At 34.9% G+C, this 23297-nt stretch overlaps 1 protein-coding gene and 1 long non-coding RNA gene across 5 annotated transcripts in view; one reads left to right on the top strand and one right to left on the bottom strand.

The window, feature by feature from the left end:
* GRID2 (glutamate ionotropic receptor delta type subunit 2) overlaps positions 1-23297 on the top strand; it is a 1531999-nt gene that overhangs the window by 64471 nt on the left and 1444231 nt on the right. The gene's annotated exons all lie outside the window — the stretch shown is intronic.
* LOC126954726 (uncharacterized) overlaps positions 709-23297 on the bottom strand; it is a 560097-nt gene continuing 537508 nt past the window's right edge. The window contains exon 3 of the long non-coding RNA XR_007725700.1: positions 709-736. This is a non-coding gene — a long non-coding RNA (uncharacterized LOC126954726). The remainder of the gene's footprint in view (positions 737-23297) is intronic.

The following is a 23297-nucleotide window of genomic DNA, read 5'->3' as shown; positions in this document are numbered from 1 at the left end:
GACTCAAAAGAAACAGTATCCTAATGTTTATTTTGCTTTAAAAATAAATGGAAAACTGTGCCTAAAACTGGGATGAAAATAGCCATGGAAGTGGAGGTGTTTTTTCTTTTTTTTTTTCTTTTTCTTTTTTTTTAATTATACTTTAAGTTCTAGGGTACATGTGCATAACGTGCAGGTTTGTTACATATGTATACTTGTGCCATGTTGGTGTGCTGCACTCATCAACTCGTCAGCACCCATCAACTCGTCATTTACATCAGGTATAACTCCCAATGCAATCCCTCCCCGCTAGCCCCTCCGCATAATAGGCCTGGGTGTTTGATGTTCCCCTTCCTGTGTCCGAGTGATCTCATTGTTCAGTACCCACCTATGAGGGAGAATATGCGGTGTTTGGTTTTCTGTTCTTGTGATAGTTTGCTAAGAATGATGGTGTCCAGCTGCATCCATGTCCCTACAAAGGACACAAACTCATCCTTTTTTATGGCTGCATAGTATTCCATGGTGTATATGTGCCACATTTTCTTAATCCAATCTGTCACTGATGGACATTTGGGTTGATTCCAAGTCTTTGCTATTGTGAATACTGCCGCAATAAACATACGTGTGCATGTGTCTTTATAGCAGCATGATTTATAATCCTTTGGGTATATACCCAGTAATGGGATGGCTGGGTCAAATGATACTTCTAGTTCTAGATCCTTGAGGAATCGCCATACTGTTTTCCATAATGGTTGAACTAGTTTACAATCCCACCAACAGTGTAAAAGTGTTCCTATTTCTCCACATCCTCTCCAGCACCTGTTGTTTCCTGACTTTTTAATAATTGCCATTCTAACTGGTGTGAGATGGTATCTCATTGTGGTTTTGATTTGCATTTCTCTCATGGCCAGTGATGACAAGCATTTTTTCATGTGTCTGTTGGCTGTATGAATGTCTTCTTTTGAGAAATATCTGTTCATATCCTTTGCCCACTTTTTGATGGGGTTGTTTGTTTTTTTCTTGTAAATTTGTTTGAGTTCTTTGTAGGTTCTGGATATTATTGTTAACTTTTACACTATTAAGTGAATATACCTGAGAGGGCATTGCTTTCAGAATCTTACTACTCAGAGTATGGCCAGCAGACAACACTCTGTGTGGCAGCATCAGCGTCTCCTGGTAGTTGACTAGAGAAGTAGAATATTAGGTGCCACACCACATGTACCAAATAAGAAACTATATTTTAATGAGTCCCCCCATGTGAATTGCTTCAGAGCAGTGATCTTAAGCATATCTTTGGAAGTCTTTTAAACAATATGCTAGTGTCTTCTGTATTTTTTACAGGCTCTCAAACAGGACAAAATTTTTCAGCTATGAGGTGTGTCTAAAAGTATGAACTCATTTTGATTTCAGAATAATGAGAACTCTTGAAGGTCACCTTTAGCATTTTAGTTAAATAACATGAAACTTACTATTAAGGAGGACATGTTTGATAAGAGAAAGAACCACTACTGCCTCAGAAGACACATACTCTTCAAAATTGATACACAATGACTGAAAGGATTATTATGCTATGGTCAATTACTGATGATTTATAACACACAATTTACAGTGATTCATTTTTTTTCTGGATATCTATCTTTGAATCTGCTATTTTTTAAAAATTATTTTGTCATTTAGACTTCTATTTTATACTGAATTGAATACAATATACTACATTTCTAAAATATCACATGGAAAGTGTTTAGCTTAGTTTTCGTTGGTCGTGATTTTTTTAATGAAATTTTCAAAATAACACATTTTTAAAGTAAATTTTATTAATTACTGTGTCTGGGATTACATTTACTTTTTTTCATTCTTTTTTCTTTTCACTTTTTTTTTTTTTTTTTTGAGACCCAGAATCTCCCTTTATCGCCCAGGCTGGAGTGCAGTGGCGTGATCTCGGCTCACTGCAACCTCCACCTCCTGGGTTGAAGAAATTCTTGTGTCTCAGCCCCCTGAGTAGCTGGGATTACAGGCACCTGCCACCATGCCCAGCTAAGTTTTGTATTTTTAGTAGAGATGGAGATTTCACCACGTTGCCCAAGGTGGTCTCGAACTCCTAGCCTCAAGTTATCCACCCACCTCTGCCTCCCAAAGTGCTGGTATAATATGTCTAAATATCAAATTGTAAAAGAATAAAAAGATTATCATCAAACTACATTTCTACACTCGTGGTAAGATTTTTCATAATTTTTCTTATGAACATGCTTAAGCATTTTAAACACTTCTTGTAGCCTCTGTAAAAGTTAGCATACTAAATGTATGTTTAAAAGAACTAAGAAAGAAGGAAGGAAAAAATAAACAGGTTTCTGTTATGCAAAGTTGAATGAGTTCAAGATGTTTGTGTTCATCACCAGAACAGGTGTAAAAATAGCTATAATTCATTCATAAAGTCAATACTCACCTCTGTTAACTTTCTTAAGGCATAGAGTTGTTTAGATATAGATTATTTCCCTTCAAATTTATTTATGTGAAATTATTATATCCAATACAGAATAGTATTATTCAATAACAAAAAAAATGAGTGTTACAATAAGTCATGAAGGGTAGAGATTATTATTAGCTAGAATCAAAAGAGTTTTTTGTTTTTTTTTTTTCCAGTGAGAAGGAGAGGTCTAGTATAGACTTTAAATGGCCAAATTAGTTCATTTGGGACAGCGTAGATGAATCTAGAGGACATTATGCTAAGTGAAATAAGCCAGGCACTGAGAGCCAAATACCATATGATCTCATTTATGTGTGGAATTTAAAAAACATTGATTTCATAAGAAGTAGAGAGTAGAATGAGAGTTACCAGAGACTGGGTGCTGATGGGGGTGGTGGTGTGGGGGGTGGTGGTGGTGGTGGAGAGGGAATGGAAAGTTCCTGGTCTAAGGTAATATGTCTCAGCTAGATAAGAAGAATAAAATTTGAAATACATTCCACAACAATAGAATCAATAATATTGTATTGTATATTTCAAAGTAACTAAGTAGAAAGTAAATTTCAAATGTCTTACCACAAAAACTGAGTGATGTATATTAATTTGCTTGATTTAATCATTCCACATTATAAACATATATCAAAAGACCACACTGTACTCCATAATGTAATACAATTATGACTTCTTTATAAAAATAATATTAATCAAAAAGAAATAATCAGCACATAATAGTGCTTAAGAGGGGTGATTCTGGTGTCAGCTGGATCAGAGTTGTAATCACTTCTCCGCCACTCACTGGCATTGCTACCTTTATTCAACCTCATTTTCAAGAGCTGTTTCCTCATCTGAGAAATGAGAATAATAAAAAGACATATTTCAAAGAATTGCTGTGAAGATTAAATATGAAACACTTCATCTACATCAAGCTCATAACAAATGTTAGCTACTGTTATATATTATTACTGTGTACTTCCCTTGTACTTTGCTTATAGACACTATGTCTTTTTTGTATTATCTCATTAAAAAATTTATCATATCAGTAAAATAGTATAATACTTTCTTTTTTGTAGATGAAGAAACAGGCTCAGAAATGTTAAATTTATGTCCCCACTATCAAGCAGCCAGCTAAGTGCCAATCTTTCACATTTAAATCCTCCATGCTTCTTGGTTTCCCATATTACATTCCTTATCTCAACTCCTTGGAATCAAATAGAATGGAGTAAGATATCTAATTTCCTTAGTTCCCTTGACAGCTAGAAAACATTTGACAAACTAAAAACAACATTATCTAAACCTATTTTGTTCTCTTCAAAAATAGGCATAATAGTATACATTTAACAGCGTTGTGAGGAATACATGAGGTAATCATATAACCAGCTTAGCAAAGTGCCTGCCATATATTATGTATTCAAGGAAAATTGACTACTATTAGTATCTATCACCCTGGGAATTAGTAGTTCCCAAAAATGTTGCTGTTGTTCCAAAATGTTTTGACATTATTATTATCTAGAATTACATCAAAATTTACTTTATAAGCTACATAAGAAATCAAGCCACCACATACAAAACTCAACTCAGAAATGGATAAAAGACCTAAAGGTAAGACCTGAAACTATAAAACTGTGAGAAGAACATATGAGAGAAAAGCTCCTGGGTGTTGGCCTTGGCAATGATTTTTGATATCGTAACAAAAACTCAGGCTACGATAACAGCAATGGTAAATAAATGGGACTATATCAAACTAAAAATCTCTGCACAGCAAAAGAAACAATAAAATTAAACAGCAGCCTGTGTTCTGGGGAAAAATATTTGCAAACCACATGCCTAAAAATGTCTTTCATAGAAAAGTAAATAAAAGATCACGGGGGTTCATTTCGTTTTCATATCTCTGTAGTCCTTCAATTTTGAATATTTCTTGAATTCTTCCTTGTAGCTCATGCCATTGACATTTTGCCATTAATTTTGTAGAATGTCCCTTAATTTTAGTTTGTTTCCTTCCTCATGATTAGATTCAAATTGTGCACTGTTGGCACTGTGTAATTACCTATTACTCTTCAGACTTTTATCCATTAGTTTTAACCTCCATGGATGATTTTTGCCTGGATTGGTGGATATTGTGATAGTTGACAAATGGTGATATTCTAATCCAAAAAGTCTTGCTACACATGTTAATTAAGACTTAATTTATAATGGGACAGAGAACAATGATAAAATAACGTGCATGTACACCAATAAAATTGCAAAATGTTCAGTGTCAGGAAAAATTAATGGATATTGAGCATGGTTTAGGGGTGGTCTGATTCTGAAAGTAGTAAGCAAATTGATTTGATATTTAAGCTGAGAGTTTTAAGAATCAGAAGGAGCTTGCCATGGAAAGAATGAGAGGCAGGGGCAGGGCAAACAAAGGGAAAGAGAATTGCTTTAGGTAAGAAAGATCTACATATGGGGGTGACTAAAACACCAGTATGGCAGCATATAGTGAGCACTGGGCAGGAAGGGCAAGTTTCGTTAAAGGGAGATGTGTAGTTGCAATCACTTAGGATACTTAAGCTATGGTATTTTCATCTAAGTGAAATTGGAAGTTATTTAAAGATTTAAGCAGAGAAATGGCATGATAAGATTTTTAAAATGTGTCTCTTTGTAGAGAATAGGCCAGAAGGGGGCAGGTGAAAAATCTGTCTGTTTGATCTGTGTTAACTACTAGCATCATTACTTCAGCTACTCTGATCTCTTCACTGGACTGCACGTATCTAAGTTGTCTCCTTAGACAGTTCTCTAAATTCCAAATGATCTCTTGAAAATGAAAATTGTAACACCCTGGACCCCACTGACCAGGAGTGCTAGTTGACCGCAAGAGGAGAGGAAGAGTGTAATATAATCACATGTTGTGAGCTCAAAGAGAGAGAAGGGATAGTAGCTTGGAATCACCAATGAGAAATAAATAAGACTCAGAAGTGAAATGGGCTAGAACATGAGAAAGTGGGATCTTGGGTAACTTTAGGCCAAAATAAGCAGTATGGGTCTCAGAGTCTGGGTAATACCAAATGCTGAGGGACACATGCCTTTTGGCTGTCATGAAGTAGAGAATGATGTGATAAGCTGTAACAGTGTCTTTAAAGAGGCTAACCAGCCATCTAGAGCTGTATTTCTAAATGCTATTCTCTAAGGCTCAGGACCTAGAGTTGTCCTTGAGAAGCATTAAGAGGTAGGGAGTGAAACAGGTGAGTCATTGGAAAGTTTTATGACTGAGACTTTCCAAATATGATGGGCTTTTATTTTTAACAAATAAAAATGATTTTTATTGGAGACTCCTTGTGCTGTCTCATGCTGTAATATTGACAATTAATGGCTCAATAACACAATAACAATATATTTAAAGTTTTAATAAATGCACTGATGTGAATCATTCATTTTTATTTATTACTTGCTTACAGCTTAGTTTTATATTCACTTTGGATTTTTCTTAATTCTGTGGTTTATAGGAAACCTAAGCTCATGAGGAGTTTATAATCTAATTATAATCCTATGAAGAGGCATTATGTAAGAGATTATTGTGTTTTGCTAGAGGTTGTGTTAGATGACTTCTAAGGTCTCATCCTACTCAGAGTCTATGATTTAATGTTTCTAGCATGACTTTGTATCAAAGAGTGAGCCAGAAAATTGAAGGGTGTTTAATATGACCTGAAGGAAAAATCAAGAATTCTAATAAAGTCAAGACACGTATAATGTGAACAATTCCTAGACTTTTGATCATTCAGTGGAACTGACACTTATGTAGCTACAGATTTATGCTGGTTTTAAAGGCATGTTTCAATTGAATGAGTAAATTGTGAAAAAAAAAAAAAAGTATTAGGTTACAGGATTTCAAAAGACCGTGTGAGATCTTAGTCCATCCCATTATTTTCCTCTTGCTGATTAAATAAATCTCATATAATTTTCCTAAAAATCTGATCAGATTACTAGCTGTTAAAAACCAGCTTTTGCTCATTGAAATAATGAACCAGTAATATACTTCACAAAAATAAAGCAAATGATATTAAATATATGAAATATATTATTTTTTCTTAGGTGCCAAGTTACATCTTTTGATTCAATGCCCTAATAATAGACTTTCTATTACTTTAAAGAAAGAATTTCCCCTCATACATATCCCCTAATGGTCCTAACTTTAATAAAGTGTTAGTCTGTATCTGTGGAAATATACATAGAAAGGTGACTTATCTGAGATCATAACCAATTCAATTGTTAAATATTGTAATAAAGCAAATACAAACCACCTACTCCTTAAATATTTGTAATTTTTCAAACATTTTTAATCAGATGCTCTGGGCCGAAGGACAGATGCTTGTTTACAAGGCTGATTTAATTACTTTAAATGCTGCTGACTGAACTATGTACCTGTGACATGCCTCAGCTGCAGGGTCATGTTCAGAAAAATCCTTACATATCACTACCAGCACACAGCAGTATCTAGCTAGCTAATATATTGCAAAAACTAATTTATTCAAAGCATATGGTCTAGCAAATGTCGACTGCATTTTCACATAGTGATGTACATTTAGGATCTTGGAAAGTTGTAGATTCTTACATAGAACCATATAGAATTGAGGCACTTTGGGGAAAAAGGCCAAAAATCTTATTTCACAAGTATGGGAAATATTTCCACTGTAAGAGGTAGGAAATAAATTTATTTCCCTTCTTCCAAAAAAAAAAAAAAAAGTTTCCCTAAACAAAATATTTACCAATTAAAAAAACCTCAGTCAGAAACAGTAAATTGAAACACTTGTTCATAGATTCTTTTTAGATATCTAATACGAATACATATTTATGTAGCAAACACTGGGACTTTAAAAATAAATACAGGCTTATCTTGTCTTATTACACTTCACTTTATTGCACTTTGCAGTTATTATATTTTTTTTCAAATTGAAAGTTTGTAGCAACTGTATATCGAGCAAGTCCATTGGCATAATTTTACCAACAACATGTGCTCACTTCATGTCTCTGTGTCACACACATTTTGGTAATTCTCTCAATATTTCAAACTTTTTTTATTATCATTATGTCTGTTATGGTGATCTGTGATGTTACACTGTAATTTATTTAGGAAGCCATGAACTGCACCCATATAAGATGATAAATTTAATAAATGTTGTGTGTGTTCTGACTGCTCCGCATTCCAGACATTCTCCATCTCTCTCCCTCTTCTCGGTTCTCCTTATTCCTTGAGAGAAAACAACTTTGAAATTAGACCAATTGGCCTGGCACAGTGGCTCAAGCCTGTAATCCCAACACTTTGGAAGGCTGACGTGGGTGGATCACGAGGTCAGGAGTTCAAGACCAGCCTGGTCAACATAGCAAAACCCCGTCTGTACTACAAATATAAAAATTAGCCAGGCATGGTGGTGGGTGCCTGTAGTCCCAACTACTTGGGGAGGCTGAGTCAGAAGAATTGCTTGAAGCAGGGAGGTGGAGGTTGCAGTGAGCAAAGATTGTGCCACTGTGCTCCAGCCTGGGTGACAGGGTGAGACTCCATCTCAATAAATAAATAAATAAATAAATAAATAAATAAATAGAAAGAAAGAAAGAAAAGAAAAGAAATTAGAACAATTAATACAGCAATGGCCTCTAAGTGTTCAGGTGAAAGGATGAGTCACACATCTTTCATTTTCAATCAAAAGCTAAAAGAGAGTAAGCTTAGTGAGGAAGGCATATCAGAGCTGAGATAGTCTGAAATAATTTTGAATTGATTTTTGTATGTGGTGAAAGATAAGGAGCTATAAAAGTAGACTTCATGAAGGTAGAAAGTAGAGTGGTGGTTAACAAAGGGAGGGCCTGGTAGTGAGTTAGCAAAGTTATAAATGCAAATGAAAAGTTCTAGAAAGTTCTAGAAAAGGGAAAGTTCTAGAAAGTGCTTCTTTTAGGAACACATGAATGATAACAAAGCAAAACAACCTTACTGCTGATATGAAGAAGGTTTTAGTGGTCTGGATAGAAAATAAAACCAGTCACAACATTCCCTTACAACACAATTTAATCCAAATAAAAGACCTAACTCTCTTTAATTCTCAGAAGTCTGAGAGAGATAAGGAAGCTGTAGAAGAAAACTTAGAAGCTAGGAGAGGTTGGTTCTTGAAGATTAAAAATGAAAGCTATATCCATAACAAAAAGTACAAGGTAAAGCATCAAGACTGATGTAGAAGTTGCAGTGTGTTATCCAGAAGACCTAGCTAAGATAAGTTATGAAGGAGGCTACACTAAACAGCTTTCTATATAGAGCAAACGTCTTCCTATTGGAAGAAGATGCCATGTGGTACTTCCATTGCTAGAGAGAAGTCACTTCCTAGCTTCCAAGCTTCAAGGGACAGGCTGACTCTCATGTTATGGGCAAAGGTAGCTGGTAACTTTGAGTGGAAGTCAACGTTCATTTACCATTCTGAAAACCCTAGGGGTCTTAAGAATTATGGTAAAATCTACTTTGTCTGTGCTCTATAAATGGAGCAACAAAACCCAGATGGCAAAGTATCTGTTTATAGCCAGGTTTACTGAATTTTTAAGCTCACTGTTGAAACCTACTGCTCAGAAGAAACGATTCCTTTCAACATATCACTGCTCATTGGTAATGGACCTCGTGACTTGATGGCTCTGATGGAGATGTACAAGGAGGATAATGTTGTTTTTATGCCTGCTATTACAACATCTATTTTGCAGCCCATAGATGAAGGAGTAACTTTGGCTTCAAGGCTTATTATTTAATAAAAACATTTCGTAAGACTGTACCTGTCATAGATAATGATTCTCATGATAGACCTGGGCAAAGAAAGTTGAAAATCTTCTGGAAAGGAGTTACCATTCAAGATGCAATTAAGAACATTCATTATTCATGGGAGAAAATCAAAATATCCACATTAACAGGGCTTTGGAAGAGGTTGATTCTAACCCTCATGGAAGCATTTGAAGAGGTCAAGACTTCAGTGGAGGCACTCACTGCAAATGGGGTGGAATCAGCAAAAGAACTATAATTGAAAGTGGAGCCTAAAGATGTGAATGAATTGTTGCAATCTCATGACAAAACTTGAATAGATGAGGAGTTACACATAGATAAGCCAAAAAAGTCGTTTCTTGGATGAGATCTACTCCTGGTGAAGATGCTGTGAGCATTGTTGAAATGACAATAGATTTAGAATATTTAATTAACCTAGTTGACAAAGCTAGCATGGTTTAGAGCATGGACTCCAATTTTAAAAGAAGTTCTACTGTGACTAAAATGACATCAAACAGTATCGCATGCTACAGAGAAAACATTTGTGAAAGGAAGCGTCAACTGATGTGGCAAACTTCACCGTCATCTTGTTTTAAGAAATTGCCACAGCCACCCCAACCTTCAGCAGCCAACACCCTGATCAATCGACAACCATTAACATTGAGGCCTGACCCTCCCCCAACAAAAGATTCTGACTCACTGAGGGTTCAGGTGGTTGTCTGAAATTTTAAAATTAAGGTATGTACATTATTGTTTTAGACATAATGCTATTGTGCATGCAATAGGATATAGTTTAGTGTAGACATAATTATTACATGTACTGGCAAACCCAAAATGTTATGTGACTGACTTTATTGTGATATTTGTTCTGTTGTGGTGGTCTGGAACCAAACCTGCAATCCCTCCAGTTTCTCCAAGTTATACCTGTTCTGTTGTTTTAAGTCTTTTAACAAATACACATACTTTTTTCCCCCTATTTTTATATGATAGCTTCTATGCCCATTTGTACAAGAGAAATTCAGAGGAATTTCTGATTTAGAAATTAATTAATCGACTCAGATGCTGTATAAGTTATACTCCGGAAAATTTTAAATTATTAATAAGAACATCTGATTCCAAAACTTATTATTCTTAATGAAAAAATTCCAAAATGCGCGACACTGTTCTCCTGACGATGACTACCAGAAATTCATCTTTATTCAAACAAGTTGGTTTTATTGGCATGTTGCAACAAAAGAGACTAACACAAATGAAGAATAGGTGCTTCAGTCAGAGAATGTTAGAAAGAACTTATTATAGGATACAGGTTCGTGTTAGGTAATTTGGGGACATATTCAAAGCAGTGGTGCTTTGTCTGCATTGGATAATGTCAGGAAGTAGGGATAATTCTGTGTTTGGGAATCTAAACAATTCCTTTTGAAGCAGAAACTCTGATTGGTAAAGACTTGGCACTCACTGATAATAGCCAAGATAGGGGAAGTGTGGTCATTTTCGTAGTTTGCACAATATTCTTGTTTTGTCTGTGCTCAAACATTTTTATGTACTGGTCTGATGTTGTCTAGATCTATCATAGTGAGGAGTGGCTTTGTGTGATGATGGTGTTCTATGAAATTACCTGTGTACAGTAAGAGAATACCATGGCCCAGCTATGTCAGCCCAACTTCTAACAATGTCATAGTCTAGCTGATAGTGCCAGGCCAGCTTCCAGCTGTCAGGGGCTCTTTCTCTTTCTCATGTGTAATGGAAAATACTTTTAACTACAAATGTTATGACAAAATAATTTCATGCTGGATATGAATATTTTCTAGCTCCACATCTTGTTTTCAAAGTTCGTTAATATCAATCCTCATCACTGGATTGTAAACTCCACAAAGGCAGAGACTATGACCTTTTTTCAAGAACTAAATACATCCTAACTTTTAGTACTACTCATACAAATTGAATTATAACTAATATTTATCAAACTTCTACTTATATGTCAGTTATACTTTTGTGACTTTTACTTTGCTTGTTGCCCTAATATACACAGAAACTCTCTAGGATGAGTACATACTATTAATATCTCCATTTTATAAATGAGAAAATGAAGGAATAGGGAAATTAGGTGACACACAAAGGTCACATAGCTAGTAAGGGGCAAGTACAGTATTCTAACTCAGGAAATCTGGCTGTAGATTCCCTATTTTTCATCACTATAATGTGTTTGATACATATTTGTTGAATGTATGTGTAAACCAAAAATAAAATTAAAAACCCCCCCACCGCCGCCTCAACCATCTAAATGTACCTTCTCCTCAGCAAGGGCTTTTGTAAAATTTAATCTGGGAGGCTGTTTCTTTCAGGCCATGATGGGAAGGGGAGTTGAAGAAGACTCATTATGCTTCCCGAGCATTAATATCAACACAGACTTTAAGTCTGATAAGAAACATTTTACAAGCTGTTCTCTTTAAAGCCTGGTACCTAAAGGCTTTCTTTGCAAAGAAGAACTTGGGTCTCCATAATCCTTTATCTTAACCCAGACATTCATTTCTATTAATCCCAGGTCTTTAGATAAACTCAACCAACTGTCAACCAGAAAAAAACTTTAAATCTACTTATAAGCTGGAAGCCCCCACTCTGAGTTGTCCTGCCTTTCTGGACCAAGCCAATGCATTTCTTAAACATGTTTGATTGAAGTCTCATGTCTCCCTAAAATGTATAAAACCAAGGTGCACCCTGACCACCTTGGACACATGTTCTCAGGACCTCCTGAGGGCTATGTCACTGGCTATGGTCACTATATGTGACTCAGAATAAGTCTCTTCAAATAAATCTCTTCCAATTGTTTACAGAGTTTGACTCTTTTCAACAACACCTTATGAATAAATGAGGAATAATTTTGATGATTTTGAAAATTTTGGGTAAACCAGGGGCCTTTTGAGATTGGGTATTAACCTGGGATGAGAGTAGTACAAATCTTAACTTGGAGTTATTCTACAAGCACATCTTTAATAGGAATTCTTGAAGGGGATAGAGTCAAGTGTAGGGAATAGATCTGAATCTGGATCTCCATAAATAAAAGGTTAAATATAAAGTAGAAATAAGGATGAAGCATGTGGTAGGTTCATATCTGTGGTTATCAATCTGAACATGTGAATATAATGAAAAGTGTTAATGTACCATACCTGAGACAGATTTATGTAAAATGAATAGCCACCTTACAAGAGAATAAACAAGACAGCAAGAGGGGTATATGTGAGTACTGCAGCTTTTGACCCCAAAACAGGCAGCCACAGCAGTGTAGAGTGCATTCTTAGAGTTTTCAATGTGTATCAGGAGAATGAACCTAAAACAAGTTTTCCTTTAATATTTTTATCAAATCATGGGACTGTGGTCCAGAAAGGATGTTGTTTAAGTATAACTTAAAATCGATAAAATTTATAAGCTTAAATTTACCATTTAGTTTTCTGTCTGTGTTCTGCTCAGAATCTATAAGAAAGACATAGAATCATGTTCATGAAACCACATAATTTTTGCACAAACATTTGTACAAATTTGCAGGTGCTAGAAGAAGTGTGCTTAACATCTTTTTAGCCATTGTAATTTTTGTGTTGCAATCATGGATTGCATCTTGTGACTAGGTATGTCTTCGTGAATTTAGTGTGTAAAGCTTTGAAAATTATGGTATCCTCTACAAAAATAAGGTTCAACTATTATCAATACTCATTTTGTTAAGAGAAAAAGAGGTTGCTGATTAATGCCATTCCATGCCTGGGATCTCTTTTCATTTATTCTTGCCTTAACTATCTGCATAAGTAAGAAAGTGAGAGAAAAGGAGAAACTGTTTAATGCCAGCAAAGGTATCATGTTTAATACTTTTTTTTTGTTCTCCTCATTCAGCTACATTGAATATTTTGGAAATATCAGAAATTAATAAATATTCAATCTTCTCTTCTTCCTGTACTCCCATTATTCACACACTGCATCAACTGTGAAATGGGCTGGACTTTGTTGGAAATCCAAAAGTATGAGGAAATGTGCTCAAAGATGCATATTAGGTTAGAAAAAATGCCTGATGAATATGCAATTTAATGGGTAATTGTATTATGTAAGAACAAACAAAATGAATATAAGCACATTATTATATTAAGATTGTATTTTATTAAACTGCTTACTGATATTTTTTGAAACAAGAATCAAATGTAAATTGAGTAATTCTGAATAAGTGAATCAGGGCACATATATCATGTTTCCCCATAAAATAATTTTTTTTCATTTAATTAATTGTAAGTAAGTATTATTGGATTGGTCCTTCATGAAAACACTACAGCAAAATGGGGAAAAACTGATGTGTGTGTGTGTGTGTGTATTATGCATTTATGCACCAAATATTATTCCTAATGCATATATAAGTAGAAATACAAAAATATATATATTCATAACAGAATACAGAATTCAGACACTGGTGGTGTTAAACTGGCTTCCTCATTATGTATCTAGGAACCTTACCACTAATATACAAGTAGAAGCCATGTAATCTAGGTAGCAAAATATAGTATTACCTATAGGGGTTTTTAAATTCTGAATTTTAGGAAGATAAAAGGTTAATTGAGACGGCCATTGAAGTTAACCCCTATAGTGAGAACAGTAGACAAAATATTATGAGAATTGATAATTATTCCTTGAGTACTTGTAAGATTCTGTTTTAATCTAAGGAACTTGTAATAAACCTAAATATATAGCTAAAGGGATACTTTCTGTTTTATCTGCATCCACCACTATATGTTACATGCTGAACTTGGCCTGTTCCTATATTTTCCTAATAAGACAACTTATTGCCACTTAGTAAAAATTGGATTGTGCATTTGCTCTAACTATAGCGTTTTAGTAGAAATCTCTCATCATCGGATTTCTACACATGGCTCTGATCTTCACTAGTAAATGCTTCTAATAGTTGGCATCCTGCTTTTGAGAAAAAACACCTACAACAAAATTGCATTAGATGAAACTCTTTTCTGCATCTGCTGATGCACTGTCAGTGTTCTCGTTGCCATCTGAGTTCTTTTTGATAAAATCAGCTGCCTTTTGTCTACTAGTTTATGAGAGAGGTATTTTAAATTCCTGCTTGAATTCAGCTCAAAGTTTAGTTCCTTTGAACAAAGATGGCATTTTCTACATAAGATCATTTAACATCCCCTCAGCTGTATTCTTCACACAAATACAATTCAAACAAATATATATTTTAGTGTGTGTGTTCAAAATCACTGATTCATAACAATGTTTCTTTCTTTTATTGATATATAATAATAATACGCTTTTTAGGAGTACATGTGATACTTTGATATATGTATGTCATGTATAATGATTAAATCAAGGAAATCAGGGTATCCCATCATCTAAAACATTTATTTTTTTACTTGTGTTAAAAATATTCCAATTCTTCTTTTCTAGCTATTTTGAAATATAGAATAAATTATTGTGAACATAGTCTCCCTACTGTACTATCAAATACTTGAAATTGTTCCTGTGTCTGACTGTATTTGTGTACCCATTAACCAACTTCTCTCCATCTCCTTCTTGCTACCCTTCCCATCATCCTCTGGTAACCACCACTTTCCTTTCTACATTTTATAGCTCCCTATCTTTCATCATATACAAAAATCAACTCAAAATGGATTAAATACTTAAATGTAAGACTGGAAACTGTAAAACTACTATAAGAAAACACTGACAAAATGCTGGGGACATTGATATGAAAAGATTTTGGGAGTAAGACCTGAAAAGCACTGGAAACAAAAGCAAAAATAAACAAATGGGATTACGTGTTATTAAAGGAACACTTTGATTCAACTGTATTTCTTTCAAGTGTTTTTATAGTTTTATTTTCTCAGTATATCATGATGGTTGAAGATAGTTTACCTTTGAAATGAGTTCTAGTGTTTAACTTTTGCCACCTCTTTAAAAGTACTTGATTTAAAACGTTTATAAAACAACTCAAATACTATGTTGTTTTATAATTTTAGCTGTGCCCCATTTTTGCTAGCAGAAATTATTAAGAGCGAATGTTAACTTATGTATTTCTTTATTTTATTTTATTTATTTATTTATTTATTATTATACTTTAAGTTCTGGGGTACATGGGCATAATGTGCAGGTTTGTTACATATGTATACTTGTGCCATGTTGGTGTGCTGCACCCATCAACTCGTCAGCACCCATCAACTCGTCATTTACATCAGGTATAACTCCCAGTGCAATCCCTCCCCCCTCCCCCCTCCCCATGATAGGCCCGGTGTGTGATGTCCCCCTTCCCGAGTCCAAGTGATCTCATTGTTCAGTTCCCACCTATGAGTGAAAACATGTGGTGTTTGGTTTTCTGTTCTTGCAATAGTTTGCTGAGAATGATGGTTTCCAGCTGCATCCATGTCCCTACAAAGGACACAAACTCATCCTTTTTTATGGCTGCATAGTATTCCATGGTGTATATGTGCCACATTTTCTTAATCCAGTCTGTCACTAATGGACATTTGGGTTGATTCCAAGTCTTTGCTATTGTGAATAGTGGACCTCTTCAAGGAGAACTACAAACCACTGCTCAGTGAAATAAAAGAGGACACAAACAAATGGAAGAACATACCATGCTCATGGATAGGAAGAATCAATATCGTGAAAATGGCCATACTGCCCAAGGTTATTTATAGATTCAATGCCATCCCCATCAAACTACCAATGAGTTTCTTCACAGAATTGGAAAAAACTGCTTTAAAGTTCATATGGAACCAAAAAAGAGCCCGTATCTCCAAAACTTATATATTTCTTTACTGAAGTTGCTATTAGTGAAACTTTTTGTTTGTACTTTCCTTTTTAATGATGGCAAATAATTAATAGAGAAATCAATGGACTCACTTTTGAACATGCTCTTTTAACAAATTAGACTCGGACTGAGCACAATCACCACAATAGACTCTCTCGTTGAATAAAATCTAGTTGTACTTAACACTGTCACCTCCACAAAGTCCCATAATTACAAATCAGTACTTCACAGGAGGTGACATATAGAGTGTATTGGGCCTAGAATTGAGTCTCTAGAACCGTCTCTTAGCTTTGGTGCTATTTTGTGACCTTAGGCCACCTGGTTAACCTTCTTGGTCTCTATTTTTCTCAAGTGTAAAAGAAAGTTTGGTTTAAGATCCTAAAAAGCTTTATAGGTATTAAAATACTATAAATCAAACCATGTTTTAAACGTACTAAGGCAGATAACTTTCTAAGAAGACACATCAAAATAATTTTATAATGATAAGAATTATTTTGGGTTATAAATATCACTCTAATGTCTACCTGTATTAGTCTGTTTTCATGCTGCTGATAAAGACATACCCAAGACTGGGAAGAAAAAGAGGTTTAATGGACTTACAGTTCCACAAGACAGGGGAGGCCTCACAATCATGGCGGAAGGCAAGTAGGAGCAAATCACGTCTTACACGGATGGTGGAGGACAAAGAGAGAGCTTGTGTAGGGAAACTCCCCCTTATAAAACCACCAGATCTCATGAGACTTATTCAGTATCACGAGAACAGCATGGGAAAGCCCTTTCCCCATGATTCAGGTACCTCCCACTGGGTCCCTCCCACAACACATGGCAATTCAAGATGAGATTTGGGTGGTGACACAGCCAAACCGTATCATTTGGCCCCTGGCCCCTGCCAAATCTGATGTCCTCACATTTCAAATCTAATGCCTCTCAACAGTCCCTCAAAGTCTTAACTCATTTCAACTTTAACTCAAAAGTTCACAGTACAATGTCTCACCTGAGACAAAGCAAGTCCCTTCTGCCTATGAGCCTGTAAAATAAAAAGCAAGTTAGTTACTTCCTATATACAATGGGAGTACAAGCTTTGGGTAAATACAGTCATTCCAAATGGGAGAGATTGACCAAAACAAAGGGGCTACAGGCCCCATGCAAGCCCAAAATCGAGAGGGTCATTCAAATCTTAAAACTCGAAAATGACCTCCTTTGACTTCATATCTCACATCCAGGTCACACTGATCCAAGAAATGGGTTCCCATGGTCTTAGGCAGCTCTGCCCCATGGCTTTGCATGGTATGACCTCCATCCTGGCTGATTTCATGGGCTGGCATTGAGTGTCTGTGGCTTTTCCAGGCATACGGTGCAAGCTGTCAGTGGATCTACCATTCTGGGGTCTAGAGGACGGTGGTCCTCTTCTCACAGCTCCACTAGGTTGTACCCCAGTAAGGACTCTGTGGGGTCTCTGACCCTGCATTTCCCTTCCACACAGCCCTAGCAGAGGTCCTCCAGGAGAGCCCTGACCCTGCAACAAACTTCTGCCTGGGCATCCAGGCATTTCCATACATCCTCTGAAATCTAGGCAGAAGTTCCCAAACCCCAAATCTTAACTTTTGTGCACTCACAGGCTCAACGCCACATGGAAGCTGCCAAGGCTTGGGGCTTGCACCCTCTGAAGCCATGACCTGAGGTCTGAATTAGCCCCCTTTAAGTCAAGGATGGAGTAATTGAGACACAGGGCACAAAGTCCCTAGGCTGCAAGCAGCATGGGGATCCTGGGTTTGGTCAATGAAACCACATTTTCCTCCTAGACCTCTGGGCCTTTGATGCGAGGGGCTACTGTGGAGATCCCTGAAATGCCCTGGAAATATTTTTGCCATTGTCTTGGGGGTTAACATTTGGCTCCTTGTTACTTAAGCAAATTTCTGTAGCCTGCTTGAATTTCTCCTCGTAAAATGGAAGTTTATTTTCCATCACATTGTCAGGCTGCAGGTTTTCTGAACATTTATGCTCTGCTTCTCTTATAAAACTAAATGCCCTTAACAGCACCCAAGTTACCTCTTGAATGTTTTGTTGCTTAGAAATTTCTTCTGCCAGATACCCAAAATCATCTCTCTGAAGTTCAAAGTTCCACAAATCTCTAGGACAGGGACAAAATGCTGCCAGTTTCTTTGCCAAAACATAACCAGAGTCACCTTTGCTCCAGTTCCCAACAAGTTCCTCATTTCCATCTGAGACCACCTCAGCCTAGACTTTATTGTCCCTATTGCTGTCAGGATTTGGGGCAAAGCCATTCAACAAGTCTCTAGGAAGCTCCAAACTTTCCCACATTTTCCTGTCTTCTTCTGAACCCTCCAAACTGTTGCAACCTCTGCTTGTTAACCCAATTCCAAAGTTGCTTCCACATTTTTGTGTAGCTTTTCAGCAGGACCCCACTCTACTCGTAATGATTTACTGTTATTAGTCTGCTTTCACACTGCTGATAAAGACATACCTGAGACGGTGAAGAAAGAGAGGTTTAATGGACTTACAGTTCCACATGGTTGGGGAGGCCTCACAATCATGGCGGAAGGCAAGGAGGAGGAAGTCATGGTATGTCAAGTGGATGGTGGCAGGCAGAGAGAGAGCTTGTGCAAGGAAACTCCCCCTCGTAAAACCATCGGATCTTGTGAGATTACTTTACTATTACAAGAACAGCATGGGAAAGACCTTTCCCCATGATTCAATTACCTCCCACCAGGTGCCTTCCACAATATGTGTGAATTCAAGATGAGATTTGAGTGGGGACACAGCCAAACTATATTAACTACCCAATGTTTCAACATACGTGGTTAGTAGAATTTTGTAATATTGTTTTGAGCTCCTTAGTTATTTTATTTAGATATCTAAAGTACATAAAAAATTACTGTATTTTTATATCTTAGATCATATAATTTTAGAGCTGAAAGAGGTTGTAGAGATCATTAAAAAAAAACTTTAGATATTAGAAAAATGATGCCTGGAGAGATGTCATATGACTTTTCCAAGGTAGAGTACTTAATTAAAAAATCTAAAAATTTAGGGGGATTTTAAGTGATCACCCCCAGCCATGTAGATTAAATTAAATTTTGTCAAAAGATTAGACATATTAAACTATTAAGTATTGCTTCAAACCACTCTCAGAGATTTATTTTAAAATTTGTGTGCTGTGTATGTGGTTGTCATTTAAAGGATTGCCAGCACTTTTTTGTGTATGTAAATGAAAACTGTATTGGTTTATTGCTGGATTTACAATTTAAGGATTGTATTTAATGAAAGCCTCTCAATTGGTATCTCCTTGACATAATAAAAATTTTCATCATTTAGGTTTTATTTTTTGCATTATACTCAAAGTTCAAATTATTTCCAAACATCTTGTTTATATTTACTATATTAATTGAATCAAAAATATACTAGTTGGAATTTGAACTATTCCCTATCTTAAAGACACACATACACACCCCATACACTTTACCCATTAACATGGTGTACACAAAGAATCTTAATATTTTATTCTTTTCAAAGGTGAGAAATGCTTGTCAATTTTTTATCAAGTTGAGCTATTATTCAATCATTTAAATTTACCATCAACATATTGCTGAATAGGATACCTTATACCTAATTAACAACATAAGTAAGAATCAAAGTATCATTTCATTTGCTACGTGTTAATCTATGATTTTGCTCATGTTTACTAATCGCAATTATGAAATATATTTTTATGTGCACAAACCAGCATATTTTTATGTATTTTCCCTTCATCTACCTTAAATGTTAAATTTTTAAAAATAAGCCTTTATGTATTTATTTACACATAATTTAATAATTAAGTATATCAATGTTTCTATTTTTGTGAAGGAAATTACTCCAGGACCCATTTATATGACTATATAGACTAAAATTGTATTTTCCATTTATTTTTTTAACAAATATTTGGTACCAGAATAACAAGGTATGCAAAATGACAACTGAATTTATTATTCAAATCAAATATTTAACCATATACTTGTATGATTTTTGCATGATTATATATAAAATGATTATGTACATAAAGTTTAATTTTTTTACCTGTTGTCTTCAATTAATTTATAGTTTTCTCCATTTATCTTGCATCTTGGTGAAGAGTATGGGGAATCCAAGATGATGTCAATAGCTGTTTAGATGCTTTTGTTGACGAGTTGGGTTTTGTGTAATTTCTTTGCAAAATATATGGAGATATGGAGAGTGCATAACTCCCCGATAGACACTTACAATGATGGAAAAGAAGCAAAATGTTTATGTACTTTTAGCTGTTGTACATAGATGCTAAATATTGCTACTTATTACAATGATAATTTTTTAAACAAATATCTTCTGTATACAAATTACATTTCATTGATTAAACCTCATATTAATGGAGATATATGGTGGAATTGAACGGTACATTTTATTATCTGTTCTTTTAAAAGAAGAAAAACTATGATGATTTGCAAAATATATTAAATACAGGCTCTGAAAAATGAAAGGCTAAGCATGTTAGGCCCCAAAGAAGATAAACTGGAGTTAACAAATCTTTATTAATGCATGAGGCTTCCCATGATTCTGGTTTCTGTTCTTTACCATTGAAAACTGATCATTGCTTCTGGAGAAAGTTGGAAAGATGGCTACAGCTTATTTTAATAGCCTTACAGATAGCTAATAAAGTTGTATTTATTCAGGGTCTTTTTAATTATGTTTAGGTGTTACATTGTTTTTTAAGCCATTCCCGAGGTATAGCTGTAGAGGTGCCAGGCTGCACAAATAATAATCCTGTACTTATTGCTTTGGAGAAGAAAATATTGTTTGTTGTAAGCAAAGTTGTTCAACAGGTTAAAAATGGTCTAATTATGTGAAAAACTATTAGTTTAAAGTATAGATTCAAAAGTGCTGATCTTTAATGTGATATAATGGGCCCTTGCTTTGTTAGCATCAGCAAAGCAAGGCTAACAATTAAGTTTGGAAAGCATTTTTACTTTTTTTTTTTTTTGTATCACTTAGCCCTTTGTTTTAGATATGGAAGGTCTTTGTGTGTGTTGATTTGTTTTTTTCTAATGACATAATTGAAAGATTTTATCATTTGGGAGAAACAGTACATCTACTTGAAATATACCATTTCTATTCCAAATGGAAAAAAATTCCTCTGCTTCCTTAGAATATTTATTTTTGAAGACATTGCTTACCAGCTCTTAAAAAAAAGTTCTTTAGCTTTGTTGATCCTCAGGTTGTTATCTGTGAAATTTGTAACATAGATCTTATGTGAAGATTAAATGATATCAAATATTTATAATATAAAATTTCTTTCCTCCCCCAACTCCACCTCTACATATTTGATTTGGCTCCATTTTTGTCTCATTTTTGTGTGTATTTTAAGTATATTTTGTTGACTTATGTTGCATATATATTTGTTAGCTGCATTAAGTATTTCTGGAAAAAATATGTATACTTATGAATTAATGCAAATTAGTTCTTGGCTGAAATTCATTTTTGTTTTGTCTTTCAGATCATCAAATTTGTTAAATGGATTAAAGCATGGAGTCATATGATGTAGTTACTTCTGGCTAACAGAGTTAGTTCACTCTTCAGGGTACAATTTTGCTTCTCTGAAAATTAGTTTGTCTTAATTGTAAATTTGACTAATTATATAACCAAAATGGTAGACATAATACTATATCTCCTCCATAAGCCCTCAATAATTACTAAATAATATACTTTGCAATATCAGAAATAGAAGTTTTTAAGCAAAAAGCCCCTTTTCCCTCTAATATTATTTTTTACAATATTAACCTGTTAGTGTCTCTAATGTGTCATGCAATCTTAAGCCTCTTTGAAATATAGTAGATGACACACGTTATTTTCAGTGCTTTATATGTATAATGTACTTTAATTATCATAACCTAATAAAATTGGTAACTATTCTTATGTCCATATGGAGATGAGAAAACATAGATATGAATCAATTAATAAACTCAGCTAAGGTTGCCAGGTGACGGAGTGACTGAACCAAGATCTGAAGTTGGCAGTCTGGTCCCAAAATCTACATTCTTAACTAAAATTCTACATTACCTCAATCACTTCTAGTATGCACTGTATATGTGTGGAAAAGTAGGCTGCCCCTGTGCTTTGGGTGTTTTTCCTAGTACTTGTAATTTCACTGAATGATGACAAATTTCTTCCTGATCCCTTGAAGATAGACTAGCAACTGAGTGATATTTGTGTGTGAACTCGATGGTCATATAAAAGAATTGATTTTTTTTTCCAGCAATGCCAATAATCTAAAAGACTCTGGGACCCTACTAATGACACTTGCTCAATTCCATCTCCACATCAGTTAATTCATTTAGGCAACATGCTTTTTCACCACAATGTGAGAGTTTCTCTTTTCTAATGCATTCTTTGCAAGGAATTAACCATCACCATATGGAAGTACTGTGGAGTTTAATTTCAATGTGTTAAAATTTGATGGTGGAATATCAGTGAATTGACTTTGAAATCTGAACTGAACTCTGGCTCATTTGTCACCTGGTGTAAAGATTCATTTTCTCTTGTGCTTGTGGTCTTACATCTACCCTGTGGTTTTAATTTTGGCAATGATTATTTAGCATCCCACTTAATTTCATACTTAGTCATCCACAGGAAATGATAAAGACAGTGAAGCTCAGATGTCTACAGACTACATATTGATTTATTACTATTTTTTCAAGTATTTTATGATTTTTCCTCCTAAGTGGAAATAGGATTTTTAAAAATGGATTTCTGGCTTTATGTAATTGCTGTATGTCAGTGAGCATTCCATTAGTGTTAAAAACATAGTAGATATATTCACATGTTAGAGTTTTGAATATATTTATAGTTACACTGAGATTGAAATGATATTAAAGATTTGAAATTTAGTAAAATTTTTATTACATTAAATGACTGGATTGAGTCCATAAAATTATATGTTCTCTTGAGGTGGTAGAATATACTGTATTTTTAAAGAGGAGCTGAAAAAAATGTAGATATAGCTATATCCATGGCAACAGCATAGCACCCATACAAAAGAAAGCCAGGGTGTGCTGGTTGGATAGCTGCATAGCAACAGCAGAGTTCAGTTAGCGAGGAGGAAAGAAAGTTTAGAACCAAGACTATAGTGTGCTTTCTGAATGTCTTGCATTTTGCTGTCAGTAAGCCTGATTAATGTCTTTTTGTCCTTGTTCGATACTTTATATATTATATTTGTGATTTTAATTTAAAAGAATAGTTGAAAAATGTAGGTGTATGGTGTAAATTTGCAC

This window comes from Macaca thibetana, chromosome 5 (genome assembly GCF_024542745.1).
Source record: "Macaca thibetana thibetana isolate TM-01 chromosome 5, ASM2454274v1, whole genome shotgun sequence".
Classification (NCBI taxonomy): Eukaryota; Metazoa; Chordata; class Mammalia; order Primates; family Cercopithecidae; genus Macaca; species Macaca thibetana.
This window is presented reverse-complemented; position numbering and strand designations above follow the sequence as displayed.